The 16,418-nt window shown below is 39.4% G+C and overlaps 1 protein-coding gene across 16 annotated transcripts in view; it reads left to right on the plus strand.

Annotated features, from left to right (window-relative positions):
• LOC706619 (transducin-like enhancer protein 4) overlaps positions 1 to 16,418 on the plus strand; it is a 156,597-nt gene that overhangs the window by 5,144 nt on the left and 135,035 nt on the right. The gene's annotated exons all lie outside the window — the stretch shown is intronic.

Raw genomic sequence — 16,418 nt, forward strand, 5'->3', positions numbered from 1 at the left:
TTTCATTTCTTATTTATGGTCAAGGTGGATGTCATTACTTTCTAAGTTGAGAAAACATGGAATGAGCACATACTATTAGGCCTTCACTATTTATGGATTCCTTTTTGGGTATAGTTATTTTCCGCATGCTCAGAACATCCCCAGATAGTAGATCTTTAAAAGATGGCTGTTGGACAATAAAGGCAATCTGATGAATAGTATTTGAAAACAAAAAGTTGGAAAAAAAATGAGACGTTGCTTACACTGAGGACTTTTAATTTCAGATACTGTTTTACTTTGCATGGTATTTGGTTATGTCAATATTAGCATTATAGTATAGTTTGAATGGTCTCTTGAAATTAAATTCTTATTTTGGCATCTTTGCCATTTCTGTTTAGATTAGTAATGTAAATATCTTCTGCTTAAACAAAATCTGTTCAGTCTGATGGATGGACTTCTCTTAGTTCTACCTTACAGGAATAAATTACATGAGAGATACTGTTTGTTAATTATCTCATTACATTTCCTTTGAGGTCTGGATCTTGTATGTGTCTCTTTCTTTGTGCACACCCCACCCTCCAAAATTAATTAGTGTCTTTTTAAAGATTGGAGCAGTTGATTAATTTAGTCCCTTTATTTCTCCTTCTGTATCTTGTTTACCCTAACCACTTAGTTTCCAGGTCTCCCTGTACCATCTACATTTCTAAGAAGCACATAGCTTGTATTTGGCTGTATGTATTTCTTTTTCAAGGGGGTATATGAGATCCCTTAATTTTACACATTTTATACCACTATAATTCTGTCATCTTCTTGTCCAGCTGGCCTCAAATGCCATCCATTTAAAATTGAGAACAGTACATTTTCCCTTTTTTTCTTTTGCTTTTAAATTCAATCATATCAAGAATCCTGAGGGCAGTTTATCACATTATGAAATACAGACAGCCCTGCAAACCACCTACTTATTATATTTTCTTTCTTTCTCCCCCTTAAGCATAGAGGCATATCTGTCTTTATTTGTTTTCCTAGGCAGACAGCCTTAGTTCCTCTTAGCCTCTCTTCCAGATGTACTCGCTGGATACCCTTGTAATGGAAAGCAGCAATAATGCAGGGAAGTTGCCCTGCGGCATAATTGGGCCTAGTTCTCAAGATCGGGTTAGGTTTATTCACTTATTAGATTTGTGTCTCGAAGGGTTCAAGAGTAGGAGTCCCGGGAGTCCTTGGAAGTACCCTAGTAATTGGTGGCCCTGATATTTGAAACCTTTGTGTATTTTTTGGTTAACGTTCCTGTTCTTCTTGGCTGCTGCTAGCCACAGAATATTTATTTTTAGAGAAATTTTTCATTGGAACAGAAAATGATGGTTGTGATGGAGTCATGACTCTGTGACTTAGCAAATTGATAAAAGGATAAAAGTATGAAGTGAAGACAAACAGGGTGGAGGTCGGTATTCTCCCTCCTCCCCTTCCTATGTGATGCTCATCATCAGTCACCCTGTGTTGATTCTGATAGAGAACTATAAAATGAAACCTATGGGGAATTTGTCATTCCGAAATGAAAGCTAATGTAATTAGTACCAATTAAAGTACATTTAGTAAATTGGATTTAATCTTAATTAAGCCTGCATAATGTTGCCAATTTTTAACAATTATGTTTGAGAACATAATTAATTTAAATTTTGGTAACTGAGTAAATAGCATTAGTCTGGTAGAATTAGTGGATTTTTTTTTTTAAAGGGGAACTTGGTGACATGACTTGGAATTGGAGCATAAAATATGAATCTAAATTTCTGGTAATCTTTAGGATTGATAGAGCTAAGCAGATGAAGCAAAAAAAAAAAAAAAAAAAAAAACCAGAAAAGTTAGGATGGAGTATTCTAGGCTATAATGGGAATTAATGCTGTGCCACTGTCTCAAGTTCTAGCATAAAAGTGAAGATGACAAATAGGACATGGTTAGAAATGGCACATGTTTTAGTGTGACGTCTTCAAAATGGAATTTTTAAAAATGAAAGAACATAGGCCTTTATCCCCTAAGGATTTCCCTAAGTGTGCGGTTTTTGTTTTTTGTTTTGTGTGAGACAACTGACCCAGGGTTTAGTTGTTAAGTGTTTCTGCCGATTGTTCTTCTTTGTAAATACAGTGTGACTTCTAAATGGGTCGGTGGTGATGGGGGCAGTGGGATGATGCGTGGAGTTGCTGGCGTTACTACATGCTGCTTGTTCCCATCTTTCACCTGTAATGCTGTCATTGAAGTCCTCACTGAGGGACTCTGACAGCAGTGGTTGCCATTCTAAAAAGTGAGTATTGGATGTAGATTAGGAACAGTAGGTGTGTGAATTAAACCTATAGGAACTATACATGGCGATGAACATGCCACCTTTTGAAAAGCGGAGAATGAGAACATCTATGCTTTCCTTATAGTTAGTATTCTACAGTGTGAAAGCCTCTTCATTTGAATTTTAGTAATCATTAGGAAATTTTAGAAATCTGAAACACATGGAATCTAAAAGTAAGTACTGCACATTTATGTATGTTTTATATGTGGGTATTTTTATATGTGTGTGTATTTGTGTGTGTGTGTGTATATATATATATATTTAATCAAAGCAAGAAAACTCCTGTTTCACTTAAAGCCATGTAAATTTTATTACGAGACTTGGGCCACAACCATTTGAGTGCTGCTAAAATATTAATTGAATAGAAATGAAAGGGCCTTGCCAACTGATAGGATATCATAATCATAGCCTCTTTGGTCGATGGTAAATGATGATAAATGACATTAGGAACCTTTTAGCAAACTGTAATAACTACAAGGAGGGAAGCAGTATGGATTTGCATTATATCTGATACCCTCTAGTACCAAGTGGATTGCCAATACTGCTTGTTTAGCATTTTCTAAGGGCAATAAGATATTGATTTCTGACTTACAAGGAACAGCTCTATTTTCACCATTGAAAAGTATTGCAGGTTGTTAAGAAGAAATTGACTTGAAGAGGCCGACTGCTGCCCATCATGGAGCAAATAAAGCAAAACTGCCGAAGCATGGTGGAGCAGCGAGACGGGCCCTCAGCAATTTGTTGCTATTAATTTACCATGCTCGACAGCAAATCAATCGGCATCTACTTCATCTGCTGGAGAAAATGCTGTCCAGGGCAGATGAAAGGCTCGGCATGGTACAGAGAATAGACTGGATTGGCCAAAAGCAGGCTGCAGTTAATGTGTAAATAAGTGAAATCAAGGCCACTGTTGCAGAGGAAGCTGTTGTTAATTAGGTTGGTGTTTTTTAGTGAACTATTTTAGAAAGCAGCTAAGATTTGGAGAGTAAGAAGAGATTTATTGAGATTGAAGTAATATATGACTGGCATGACATTCTAGCCTTGAGTGTACTTGATTCTAGGGTGCAGTAAATTTATTTGGGGACACTGCTTGCTGTGGAGTTCGTCGAAAAAGTTCGGTTTAGACCAAATTTCCCTTATAACTTTTTTTTTTGAACCTTGCCAGTTTTTTGCACATCTTCCGTGTTATTGTGTACTCTTAGATTTAGAAGAGTAGATGGAGGAGTAGGTGTTTTCGTATGGAGGCACAAATGTGTCTGTTGTATTCTCACCCAGTGCTTTTTTTTTTTTTCAGAGATAGGTATAATTGAACTCTTGTATAATAATGAGAGTGGACTATCATCGAAGATGGGGTGTTCTAGCTGAAAGTAACTAGTAAACCAAGGAAGATTTTGCTGACAGAACTTTATCTTGCTTCATAAACATTAGGAAATAACAATCTAGAGGGCCTGAATAGTGGGTGGATACTACTAGACTATAACATCTCAAAGATTGCAAGTGAAATTTTGATGCCTGCATAAACTTCAGATGCAATTATAAGATCATGTGTGTGGGGGTGGGAAGGATTCTTTTGTTTTTGGTTTTCATTAAGGTATAAAGCCACCTTTTCTAATTTAAGATTATTTACACTCTGATAATATTCCACAGTGAATGTTAACGGAGTGGAGGGTATTGGTGGTTCCCCCCCGCCCTTACTTCTCATTTGGGCATTTTAAAATAGGAGGCCAACTTCATTTACTCCTGTTTAGTAAATCTAAATGAGTGTGGGTTTTAAATTAGATTTTTTCCCAAAATCCTTCAGAGGCTCTAGCTTTAGGGCAGTTGATAAGTAAGTGGAAGCACCTTGGGCAGGACCCAATGAGCTGTCGTTTTACTTATCACAGCACCTGCACTGGAAGCAGATCTAGAGGATGAAATTTAACCTGTTAGGGTGTGTGTTAACCTGTTAGGGTGTGTGTATGTTTTAGGGTACGTGTTTTCCGAATGCTGTGGGGAGTTCCCTTTTTCCTTCTGCTATGATGGATTCTTTTGTCTTTCTAGAGATATCATAGGAGGATATCTGTGGATTTTTCACCTAAGGCAGTGATTCTTAAGTGAAATTGGAATTTCCTTTCAATAGAAGTAAACGTTTATTATATACCTGGCTTGCGCTTACCACTGATCTGGGCACACTGCCAAAATTCTTATCTTTAGTTCTCATAATGATCCTAAGAGAGGGATTATATCCATTCAAAAGTTGATTAAACAGGGTCAGCTCTGCACAAGGTGATATAGCTAATAGTTGGTGGATTCAGGACTTCAAATAAATTTACCTGGGAGGATATCTCCAGGGAGATGGGTTTGCCATGGGTTAGAGATTCAGGCCCCAGTTCATTCCTGGAATAGAGAGTCCCTGAACTTTAGGCTCATACACAGAACCTCTTGAGTTGGGAGATTCTCTGCAACTGCCTAGAGTGCATGGATGGCTCAGCCTGCCCTCTGCATCCAGACTGCTTTCAGTGGGTGAGAGGGTGAGGTTGCTTTCACTTGGAATCTCCTACAGAAGGGCTAGGAGAGCTGCTTGCTTATCAAGATGGAATTTGCTTCCTCCCTAGGCAACCTATTTCTCATTTGTTTACAAACTTGTTCTTCTCTTTAACTTTTATCTTTTCCTGTGGCTTATGAGAGTGCCTACAGACAAGGGGCTGTTTGTTAATCACCATCTTGTGAGCTTTTGAAGGGGGAAGCTGGGAGGGGAAAATGTGATGTTTTGTAGCCTCTTTGTAGTTTAGAAAGAGGTTCATAGATGCAGGAAATCACACAACTCAGTTTTAAATGAAGGCAGATGTTTTGCTTTTACTGTTAAAGGAATTTCTTTGCAGCATTCAAACAAAAGGATAGTTCCTTTTCTCTGCCCCTTAATCCCTGCTGGATATTGTTTATTTTTATGTATTATTTTGATGGGCAAAGTTCTTTGTATCTAGGTATATATCACTTTGAGCTCTCTAGGACTGATGGACCGGACTAATGAGCTACATCTCTAGGTGCTGTTGCAGCATTGGTGAAGGAGACAGTACAGGCAGCAGCCCATTGTTCTTCACATTCTTCATTTAATCTTTGCTTTCCTAGAATATGTCTTTTTTATTTCTTCTTCTTTTTTTCTTGTGCTATAAGATAGGTAGAGGAAACTAGTTGGGAATTAAAAGTTTAAAAAAAATGCATTTATAAGTTATTTGTGTTTGTTTTTAATGTGGCTTTTTTTTTTTTTTTTTGCCTTTGATATGATTTGATGGTTTGGTTTACCACTTCTGGACAGCAATAATGTATTTGGTGGTTAGAGGAAAGAGGGACAGGGATGTGAGTTCTAGAAGGCACTTTCTTGATCCCTCTGCACACCCTCTTAAGATGACTTCAGCGTTCCAGCAGTGGTGGTAGATTCAGTAGTCCTATACTGGCTAAGTTATTACCAGTTTTGTAAGCCGGGCTGTTGGAGAGAAGCAGGGGGCAGCACATTTAGGCGTGGGCAATGGAGTATTTACACTGGTAATGACAGTTTGCAAGGCTTAGGACTTGTTCGAAGTAAGTACAGTGTGAAGAGTTTATGAAATTATTACTCTAAAGGGGAAGGGCCTCAGAAGTTTTAGTCAAAAGCAAAAGTTAGAGCTGTTTTGCCTTTGCCTTCGTAATAGCTGTCAGTGGTAGTTGTTTTCTATCTGTGAAGAGGGATTTAGCTGGCATTCATCACCACAAATCTATATACTCTGTCTGTTTTCATGGGAACTGACCCAGCATTTATGCCAGGCTCTTGCTATTTCTATATGATTGAGCCAAAACTTATCCGTGGAGAGCTGCACTGTGTAACCCTTATTCCATCCAGGGGTGACACATGGGCAGGGTGTGGATTTTCTCAGCTGGTTCCTCAAAGAAGCAGAAGAGAAGTACTCTGGGATACCCCTTAGGTACTCTGTCCTGTGGTGAGTGGATCGCATTGTCATCTCTTTTTGAGGATTTGCCCCCATGCACTTCAAGAATTGTACGGCGGAGGCAGCTTCTGCATTTCACGGAAAGGATAACTTCTCTCCCACGCGAGACGATGCTCTGTCCCCAACCTGGGCTGGCTGTGGTATGCTTGGGACCTCTGCAGGGCCCTGTTGCTTGCAGCAGCCTAGGCAAAGTGAGAGGTTGGGGAAGGAGGAGGAGGGATATTGGCTTTCTGATTTCTTAGCAGGCTTATTTAACTCATTATTATTATTATTGTAATTCAGGTTCTGTCCTAGTTTTCTAACTATGTGTTCTGTTTCTGAAGGTCTGTGGATGATTTTGATTACTGAATTTGAAACTGCAAGAAAATGTAACTGGAAAGAATAGTCGTAGTAGAAATTATAAGCACTAGTACTCTGTAACACCCTTTCTTTACAGAGAGCTTAAGGCATTTTATATGTTCTCTTTAATCTTCCTCATGTTCTGTAAAGCAGGTAGCAAGCTTGGATCCATGTATTTATTTAAATAGCTTCTGTCAGTGGAGTACCCAACAGTTTGCCAAGCAGTGTCATTCTACTGGCCTCCTTTAACAGATGACACTGAGGCTTAAGGGCTTAAGAGACTAGCCCAGTGTCACAGTCAGGGAGGATCAGCACGCGGGTGGGGATACCAGAGTTCACGCAGGTCAGCGAATGCGCCCGAGGTTGCATAGTGAGAGTCACTGGCAGAAGAGGAAATAGTAGGTTTCTTGACTTCCCTTCCAGGGCTCCCTTCGCTGACCATGCTGTTTCCAAACAGCAAACAATGTGCTTGTTTCTGTGATGCCTTTGGCTTTCTGCAACATGAGGAGCATGGTGATGCTACTGGCAGTCCAAGAGTGTTACACTGTCATCTCTAGTGAGAGATCTGATCTGTGTTTGTGTTTGAGTACAGCTTCTCCCTCCCCTCCCCTCTACCCTCCCATTGCCTATGCCCTGCCCAAAGGGAGTCTAGGATCAGCAATACTGAAATATAAAGCCGAGGTCCACTTTTAGAAAAGTGCTTCATAAAACTGACTGTCTGGCATTCTGAACTGTACCGTGCAAACACGTTATATTAGATACATACCTGTTTATTGCCTGTCTCTTGTGCTAGATTGTAAGCTCCATGAAAACAGGAGCTTTCTTTGTTTACTGCTGTGTAGCTTGTGTTGAGCACTGTGCCTATCGCATAGTAGATGCTGGTGCGCAATAAAATACTTGGTGAATGAGAGAATAGCAGTTAGAGCTAGCCAAGAATATGTGTGATTTAATATTTTCAAGGGTGTATTTAGGTTGCAAGATAGATAACAAATACTGACTCTCAAGCATACTCAGGTCTGTGTTGTCTACTAGTTTGTGAAAAAGTGACACTTGGAAAGAGGAAGCAAAAGCAACCGAACTTGCTGTGCCTTTCAGAAACAAGTTAGTATAGCTAAAGTAGAATACATGTATTTTTAGTATGTTGAGTCTGCCTTTTTAAAGATGAAAACATGAATCGTTCCGAACAGAATTTAAAATTCATTTTGAACATCACTATATCACGAGTCAGTGTTTAATCTGAAGAATTCTTTTACCATTAATAGGTCTGTGTACCTGTGGTTTGAATGAATGTGGGACAATATCGATCTTGACTATATTGTGTTGTGTTTAGCTAACTTCCCTGCAAATCAGTAAAAAGTGCAAGCTTTTAGTTCTTTTCAAGGGACAAGGAATTTTGAAAATGTCTTAGTTTTTTTCTATTAGTAGAGATAGAATAATGTCGTTGAAAGAATAGTAATCATAACAGTAAGCAATTTTAGATTGCTTATCATGTCGATAGTATTTCACTTATTCTTACAACCATCTTATGAGATTATAGTAGTAGTAGTATTTGCATTTTACGTACGCGGGGGCTGAGACACAGAGCTTAAATAGCTTGCTTGAAATCAGCTAGCCGGTAAAATAGATCTTGGGTTTGACTCAAGGTCAGAACGCTGGTATGATAGATATTTCTGCCTTATTCCAGTTGATATGTTTGGAATACTCCACCATCAGCTTTCCTCCTCTCCCCAAATGCTTAACTGATTCCGAAGCATCAGATTCTAGTTCTGGCCTTGCTAGTAACCAGCGTTGTGATATTGCTGAGTACCGTACCTTTAAGGGCCACGCTTTTCTCAGCTTTAAATTAGGATGTAAATGAACACCAGAATCTCTTTTAACTCTTTTGGTCAAAATGACCATTTCGGTTTGGTTTGTTGCTGTGACCCAGTGAACAGAAATTGAGACTTTTTTTTTTTTTTTTTTGGTCTTAGAAAGTCTCTTTTAGCACTTACTTTCAGAATTTTTACAATCCAGAATTACCTAACGGGCCTAGGGTAGAAATGTATATTTATATAATATTAATACTTTATTTTTTATAAGGTACTTTCTCATCCATTTTTTTCATGTAAACCCCAATAATAAAGCATTCCCCCCATCCTGTGGATGAACATAGTGAGATGCAGATGTTAGATGACAAAGTTCTACACTTAATTAGTAGGTGGTTTACAATTCATTGATTCTCTTATGGCCAGCGTTCAGGCTAAAGTAATGTTGACACTGAAGTAGAGCAATTTTCATAAAACATGTAATATAAAAGTATATATAAAATAAAATCTTTAAAGTGATTAGTTTTTGTACTTTTCCTTAGGCATATATTAGAAAACTTAGGCCGGGCGCGTGACTCGCGCCTGTAATCCCAGCACTTTTAGAGGCTGAGGTGAGTGGATCATGAGGTCAGGAGATAGAGACCATCCTGACCAACATGGTGAAACCCTGCCTCTACTAAAAATACAAAAATTAACTGGGTGTGGTGGCGCATGACTGTAATCCTAGCTACTCCGGGGGCTGAGGCAGGAGAATCACTTGAACCAGGGAGTCAGAGGTTGCAGTGAGCTGAGATTGCACCACTGTACTCCAGCCTGGCGACAGAGCAAGACTCCGTCACAAAAAAAAAAAAAAAAAAAAAAGAAAATTTAATTGTATGACTTATGAAATTGTATGAATTATAATGTGATCCAATAATTTTCTTCCAAAGATGTGCAAAGGGGCTATGTAGTAGTTTATTACCTGTTGTATAATTAACTCCGGGGGTTACTCTTCCAGAATCTAATGTAGATGTCAGTTTCTCTTGCTTGAAATAAAGCATGTCTGTAAACTGTGACTTGCAGTGAGCTTGACATCTCAAATCCTCAGGACTTTCTTGCTTTGTCCCATCAGGGATCCTTTCCTTTGGGAAGATAAATTCATTGTAAATAAATGTCTTAGTCATAAATAGAAAGGGGAAATGTTTAATCTTGGCCTTTTTGAGTTTATAAATCAAAGACGCAGTAGAGATCAGGTTCCTTCATTAAAGTGTAGTTCCAAAAAGGAAGAATGTGGTTTTGGTTTTAAAAAATAAATTTATTTTTAATTTTTATGAGTACATAGCAGGTGTATGTATTTATGGGGTAAATGAACTATTTTGATACAGGCATACAATGCATAATAATCACATTCGGGTAACTGGACTATCCATCAACTCAAGCATTTATCCTTTTTTGTGGTGTTAGAAACTTTCCAGTTATACTCTTTTAGTTACTTTTAAATGTACAATAAATTATTGACTGTAGTCACTCTGTTGTGCTATCAAACACTACACCTCATTCATTCTGACTATATTTTTGTATACAGAAAAATATGTTTTGTTCACTGCTGTACCACTAGCCCCTAAAACAATGCCTGGAATATAGTAGAAGAAATGAGTGAATGAATGATGGAACAGCTAAAGGAATGGTTTAATTTTTTTCATTTTATTACATTTCGTGTGGCATCACATATTCTGAAGAATCAGTCACCTTTATATAAGCTTTCCTTGTATCTGAGCTCTTAGGGAGGGCCTGGCTCTATGATGAGCAAAAAAGGCCTAGATAGGCAATCAGAGAGTGGGAGTTCTTATCTCAGTCTACTACAGGTCCTTGAGCTGCTGATTGGCATTTTTAAAATTGAGAATTGGATTCATGCTTTGCCAGATGATTTATTTCTAAGATATCTTTCAACTCTTAACATCATATGATGTTTAAATGACCAGCTTAAAAATAAAATTCCTCCCTACTTTCATTGCTTGGTACTGTAGGCATGCCATTTTAGTAAGTTAAGTTTTAAGTTATTTTTTATAAGAGGAAATACAGCCAGGTTTTTTTTTGTTTTTGTTTTTGTATTTTTGTAGAATCTCGCTTTGAGCAGTGTTAGGCTGTTGTGTGGACAGCTAAAATAATCCTAATATTGCCAGTGTTTCAAAGCCTAGAACCATCTGCAGTGTTGCTTTTTTCGCATTTGTAGCTGCATCTTACCAGTTCTTCTATAGGCTAAGAGCACATCAGTAACTACATATAGTTAACAGATTTTTCATATGTATATCTTGGGCAAGTGTTAGTGATAATAAGAGCAGTTAAAATTTATCGAGTGCCCACTGGATACCAGGTAAAGCACTAAATGCTTCAGATGTATTAATTTGTTTAATTTGTAATCTTTTGAGGAAGAGATCTGATTATCCTTATTGTGTATGAGGAAACTAAGGTAAAGAGAAGCTGAGAAATATGCCCAGGGTTATATAGCTGGTGGGTTATAGAGTAGGGGTGTCAAGGCCAGGCATTCTGGCTTGAGAGCCTACATTCTGGTTCTGAACCACTTGCAATAAATGCCTCATAAGTGACTACGGTAAACTTTTTTGTTTGTTTATCCTTGTGGTTTTTTGTTTTGTTTTGTTTTGTTTTTTTGAGATGGAGTCTCACCCTGTTACCAGGCTGGAGTGTGGTGGCACCATCTCAGTTCACTGCAACCTCCACCTCCTGGGTTCAAGCGATTCTCCTGCCTCAGCCTCCCAAGTAGCTGGGATTACAGGCATGCACCACCATGCCCAGCTAGTTTTCTATTTTTAGTAGAGATGGGATTTCACCATGTTGGCCAGGATGGTCTTGATCTGTTGACCTCGTGATCCTACCCACCTCGGCCTCGCAATGTGCTGGGATGACAGGCGTGAGCCACCGCGCCCGGACTATCCTTGTTTTTTAAATGAAAAAGCAAATTGTTTGCTGCTGTGTTCTGTACACAGTGAGCTTAAATGTTAAAAATAATAGCTGGTCTCATTTGGGTATTTTGTTTTATTTTTTATTTTGCAAATTAACACACTAGATTAGTGGACTCATTCATTGGTTCGTCTTTTGTCACAGATTCTACCGCTTGTCCCTAGCTGGATAACCACAGGCCTCTAGATATTTTTGTACCTCTGACTGTGAGATTTCTAAAACAGGCATGGCACCTTCTTTTATAACCACATGTCACACGGGAATGTTCAGGGAACTGTAAACTTTTGAGTGCCTGCCTGGGGTGGAGGAGAGATGGAGGTTTTTGGCTGGGTTTGAAAGGTTCTATATAGTTCTGGAATTTATATGCATAATTGTGTACCTTTCTTGTCGGGGCAGAATCCGTAGCCCTTACTGGTTCAGTGAGGAAACTGGAACCCAAACAACAGAGTTCGGGAGGTACTGTGCTAGAGCAGTGGTTGCAAACTGGAGCAGTTCCTTTCCTCAGAGGACATCTGGCAATGTGATGATATTTGCGGTTGTCACAACTTGGAGGTGCTACTGGCATCTAGTGGGTAGAGTCTGGGATGCTGCTGAACATCTCCATGTACAGGACAGCCCTCTACAACAAAGACAGCTGGCCTAGAATCTCAGTAGCGCCAACACTCAGAAACTCTGCTCCAGAGAGAAGAAAGTATTATTAAATTATGTTGCCTTTTTATGGCCTGGAGGGTTACAGGTTGGGGGCATAATGACCTCTGAGTAGAGAAAGGCCAAGTATGAGCATTGTCTGGCTTCTCTAGTTAAGTCAGTTTGAGAGAATCCTTCAAACCATACTTACCTTTTCCGGTTTTTTCCTCCCTTTCCCATGCTGGTAAGCAGAGTGGGGTTGGTGGTAGTTAAGTTCCAAATGGAGATATTACATGATCCTTTGTTATCTTCCTTTTCCTAAAGAGGGGACCGTGATAAACCTAGGTGGGAGGGACTTTTCACACTTACGTTCAGCTTCTCATTGGAAATCAGCTTGATTTCCACCGAAAACATCCAGATCTTTGTGGTGCTACTACCGCGCAAGGCAGGAGGCGTTTTCAGTGGAGGTGTTGGATTGGCAGAAATTTTTTTTATGTGGGGCCCATTGGTCGTGTCTCCCCATTGAGGTCGCTAGAATTAGTCTTACTCCTTGTCTAGGTTTTTCAGAAGTGTTGCCCTTTATTAGCCTTCCTTTGTCCATGCTGGGCATTCTCAGTCATTTCAACCGCGTTCCTGGGACACCAGTCTGGTTGGTACTAAGATGTGTATGATAGACCGGGCCACCTGAGAATTCAGCATGACATTTCTGGCTTGATCCTACCCAACTGAGGATTAGGGCAGATCTTACTGCAAAATAGCCCCTCTGCTCTTTTTCTTCAGGGCAAAGTACGTTATACTTGTCTTTTTCATGTCCTGATCACACTGTAATACACAAAATGGAACCTTGAGTTTTTTAAGTAGCGGGAGTCCACAACATGGGTTCGTTTTTATTTTTGAATGTGTGGGCACTGATCAGTGAACCTCTTTTACTTGGACTTCTTTTCCCCCCACAAATTCCACTATGCTGTGCTATGAATGTAGGTGACTGTTTTAAAGGCTTTCAATTTTTGGGGGAACAGAGAACTGTTTGGGAATGTGGTTTTACCTCTAAGTATATCTACCTTGGTTAACCCCCACAAAATATAGTCAACCTAAAGTGGCTAGTAAAAAACAAGAACAGTTCCATAGTTGCTTATTTGCTTGAACATTTTTTGGGTGAGCTGGGGGAAGACAAAACGCTTGTTTGGGCTTCTTAAGGGAGAAATTGTGTCCCCCAAATTCCAATGTGTGCTTTTAAGCTTCCACCCTTCTCTAGGTTCTGGGAATGGGGAGGTAAACCTTTGGCAACCCTACTTGCTCGTAAGTCTTCTCCTTACATTTCAGAGGTGTCAGATTTAGGAGAGGCTGCGGCAGGCAAAGTACATTATATACAAAAACTTTCCTTTTGTAATACGGGAGCTCATTTCCAAAGGCTCCATATGGCTAGCCTAGGAGGCTCATAGTAAAGACCTGCTTTAGATGTAAGCAGAGCTGATAGGAGGGTTTTCTTATAATCTAAGCAATAAGTTTTAGGTTATTTTGCATCAGTTTAGGATGCACACTTGTGAGGTGGCATTTATGCCTTCTTCCCAGATTAGATTTACAAATCCCACTTTCTTAGATACTGGATTTTACATTTTGAGTCATGCTTTTTTGCCACTTTCTTTCTGTTTGAGGCTCACCCTGCAAATTAACTTTCTAAACTGAAATATTTAGCTGCTCAAATTGAAATACCTGGAATTGGATTTATTATAAAGTTTAAGAAGATTATAACCTAAATACTTAAACATGAAAAATAACTTAATCTTCATGAGATTGTTTTATTCTTTCATTGGGAGGGTTACTTGCCAAGAGCCAGTAGTCCTGGTCACCTCAGAGGGAATGCAAAGGCTTTCATTCTTTCATCCAGCAAATGTTAATTAACCTCATAGTGTGTGCAGGTTGCTTTGAGGGCTAGCAGGTTAGGAAAGATACAAGGCTTGCCTCCATGAGAATCTAGTCTTTTTCTGTCATTTGGACCACTGTAAACAATGCAAAGCAGTGCAGTGGATACACAGTTGTGACATAGGTGGAAGAGAAGGGGGTCTTTCTGGCTCCTGAGTGATTAAAGATGCTGTCACAGAGGAGGTGGGCACATTTTAATGAGTCCTCAGAGGACGGGGAGCACTTAGGCAGGATGAAAGGAAAGGGTAGGCTTCCAAGTGGAAGCCACAGGGACTGGAAACTGCTGTGCATATTCAGTCTGTGTTCAGCGTTTCCAGCTTTCTTGAGTGGTAGAGGAGAGAATAATTGGGAAGATAGGTTTGGGATGTGTTGTAGAAGGCCTTGAATGCTGGTGGTAGTGCTTGGGCTATAAAAAAAAGGAAAGGAAAGAATAATCAGTTAGTTGGTCAGGGGACCATATCTGTCTTGCTAATTTACTCAACAGCTAGCATGAGGCCTGAGAGCAAATGTGAGTGAACGTTGTTGAAAGGATTTGAGTGGAGAGGGGCGTGACTGGAGAGGGACAGGGTGGAGGAGGTGAAGTCTGAACTAGGGAAGTAGAACTGGAAAGGAGGAATTCCTATGACCTTGCATTTCATTGGATGAAGAGTATGGAAATGCATAGGAGAAAGGCCCTAAGACATTGATGTCTGCAGAGGGACAGAGTCATGGTACCATTCATTGATTTTAAAAAAAGATACTTTAGAAGGGGAGAACTTGGTGTTGATAATGCTGCCAGGTATGGTGCCTAGGAAGGAGGGAGTGAAAGAAGGAAGAGGAGGGAATGAATGAGTTTGTTGCTTCTTTTGCTTTCATATCATCTCCTTACTTTCATCTCTCCTGCCAAATTTATAATCCTTCCAAGAACCTCATGTGTTTTACGGGCATGTGCCTTGGTTGAACTATTTGACCTTTGTAGGAGTATAGAAGAGAGTTTCTTCTTCTTCTTCTTTTTTTTTTTTTTTTTTTGAGGCGGGGTCTCGCTCTGATGCCCAGGCTGGAGTGCAGTGGTATGATCATGGCTCGCTGCAGCCTCAGCCTCCTGGGCTCAGGTGATCCTCCCACTTCAGCCTCCTGAGTAGCTGGGACTAAAGGTGCTCATCACCACACCCGACTAAATTTTGTGTTTTTTGGTAGAGACTATGTTTTGCCATGTTACCCAGGCTAATCTCAAACTTCTGAGCTCAAGACCCACCTCAGCCTCCCAAAGTGCTGGGATCACAGGGGTGAGCCACTGCGCCCAGCCAGAAATAGAGAGTTTCTGTCATTTTGCTCGGTTACTGCCATTACATTTATGTAGACATAATGAAATTTGTAAATTCAGTTTATTTTTAACTTTTTCATCTGTAAAGGATTTTTAACATTAGAAGTATGTACAGAATCCTCAAAATTATTCGTTTATCATTGAAACTCTTTGCTGCAGTCATTCTTCCTTCTATTTTTTATTTCTTGTATGACTTGGCCAGCAACTCTGGGTATCAGTGATTGTATATCCTTTTTAAGTTGAGAAATTTCATGTAGACATAAGGCTGAGTCAATAATTGTCTTGGGCAACTACTGTCTTTCAAAAGAAATAATTATTCCCATTGTTCACTATGTCCCTGATGAGCTGAACGCTGAAATTACAATAGATGCTTTAGTCAATGCGAATTATTTGCATGTGGTTAATTTTCTTCTTTTTTCTCCCTAATGTGAGGCATATTCTGTATTTTCAACCTTTACCCCTTTTAGACACTTGTCTTAAGCTCCCTTGGTAGAATGAGAACAGCAGTGATAGTAAGGAAAGTTAAGATGAAATTAAAAAGGCCATAGAGTACATTTTTGGTAAACCAAAATATTGTTTGGTGGCACAAAGCCACAGATCTATTCCAAAAAAAAAACAAAAACCGAAATGTGGTTTTGCTGTCTGTCATGCAGTCTGTTTCAACTGTCAGAAACATACGTTGCTTTATGGGATGTTTTTTTCAAGTCTGACCACAGCTTTTAATTTCCTTCATTCCACCCACACCTCCTACCACACACCCATGTATCTAGCACTAATTTATAGGCAATTTGAATCTAATGACATAATCATCAGCAAGCAAAAGGGTCAGCATTTGTGGCAAAAGTTTATTTCTTGGTGTGCTAATTATCAGTTCTGTACTCGTGGAAACTCTAAACAGTCAGAACACAGTGATTGTCCTTGTTCTTGGACTTTTCAGTCTAAGTTAGATTGAGGCCTTTAAAAGATGGTTTTGAAGTGCTTTGTATTTTTGCTAAAAACATAGTATTAAAGAAAATTAAACAATATTCAATGAATTTTAGAAAGCAAAAGAAAAACTCACTCATGTTCCTACAGCTGTTCCTACAGTTCCAACTGCTGACCAGGCAGAGGCATCCTTGTGTCTCCATCATATATGCTGTGTCTGATGGGGATCATGTCCCCCTCATGAATAAATACTAGTCAAGGTTCAA

Source organism: Macaca mulatta, chromosome 15, assembly GCF_049350105.2.
Source record: "Macaca mulatta isolate MMU2019108-1 chromosome 15, T2T-MMU8v2.0, whole genome shotgun sequence".
Taxonomy (NCBI): domain Eukaryota; kingdom Metazoa; phylum Chordata; class Mammalia; order Primates; family Cercopithecidae; genus Macaca; species Macaca mulatta.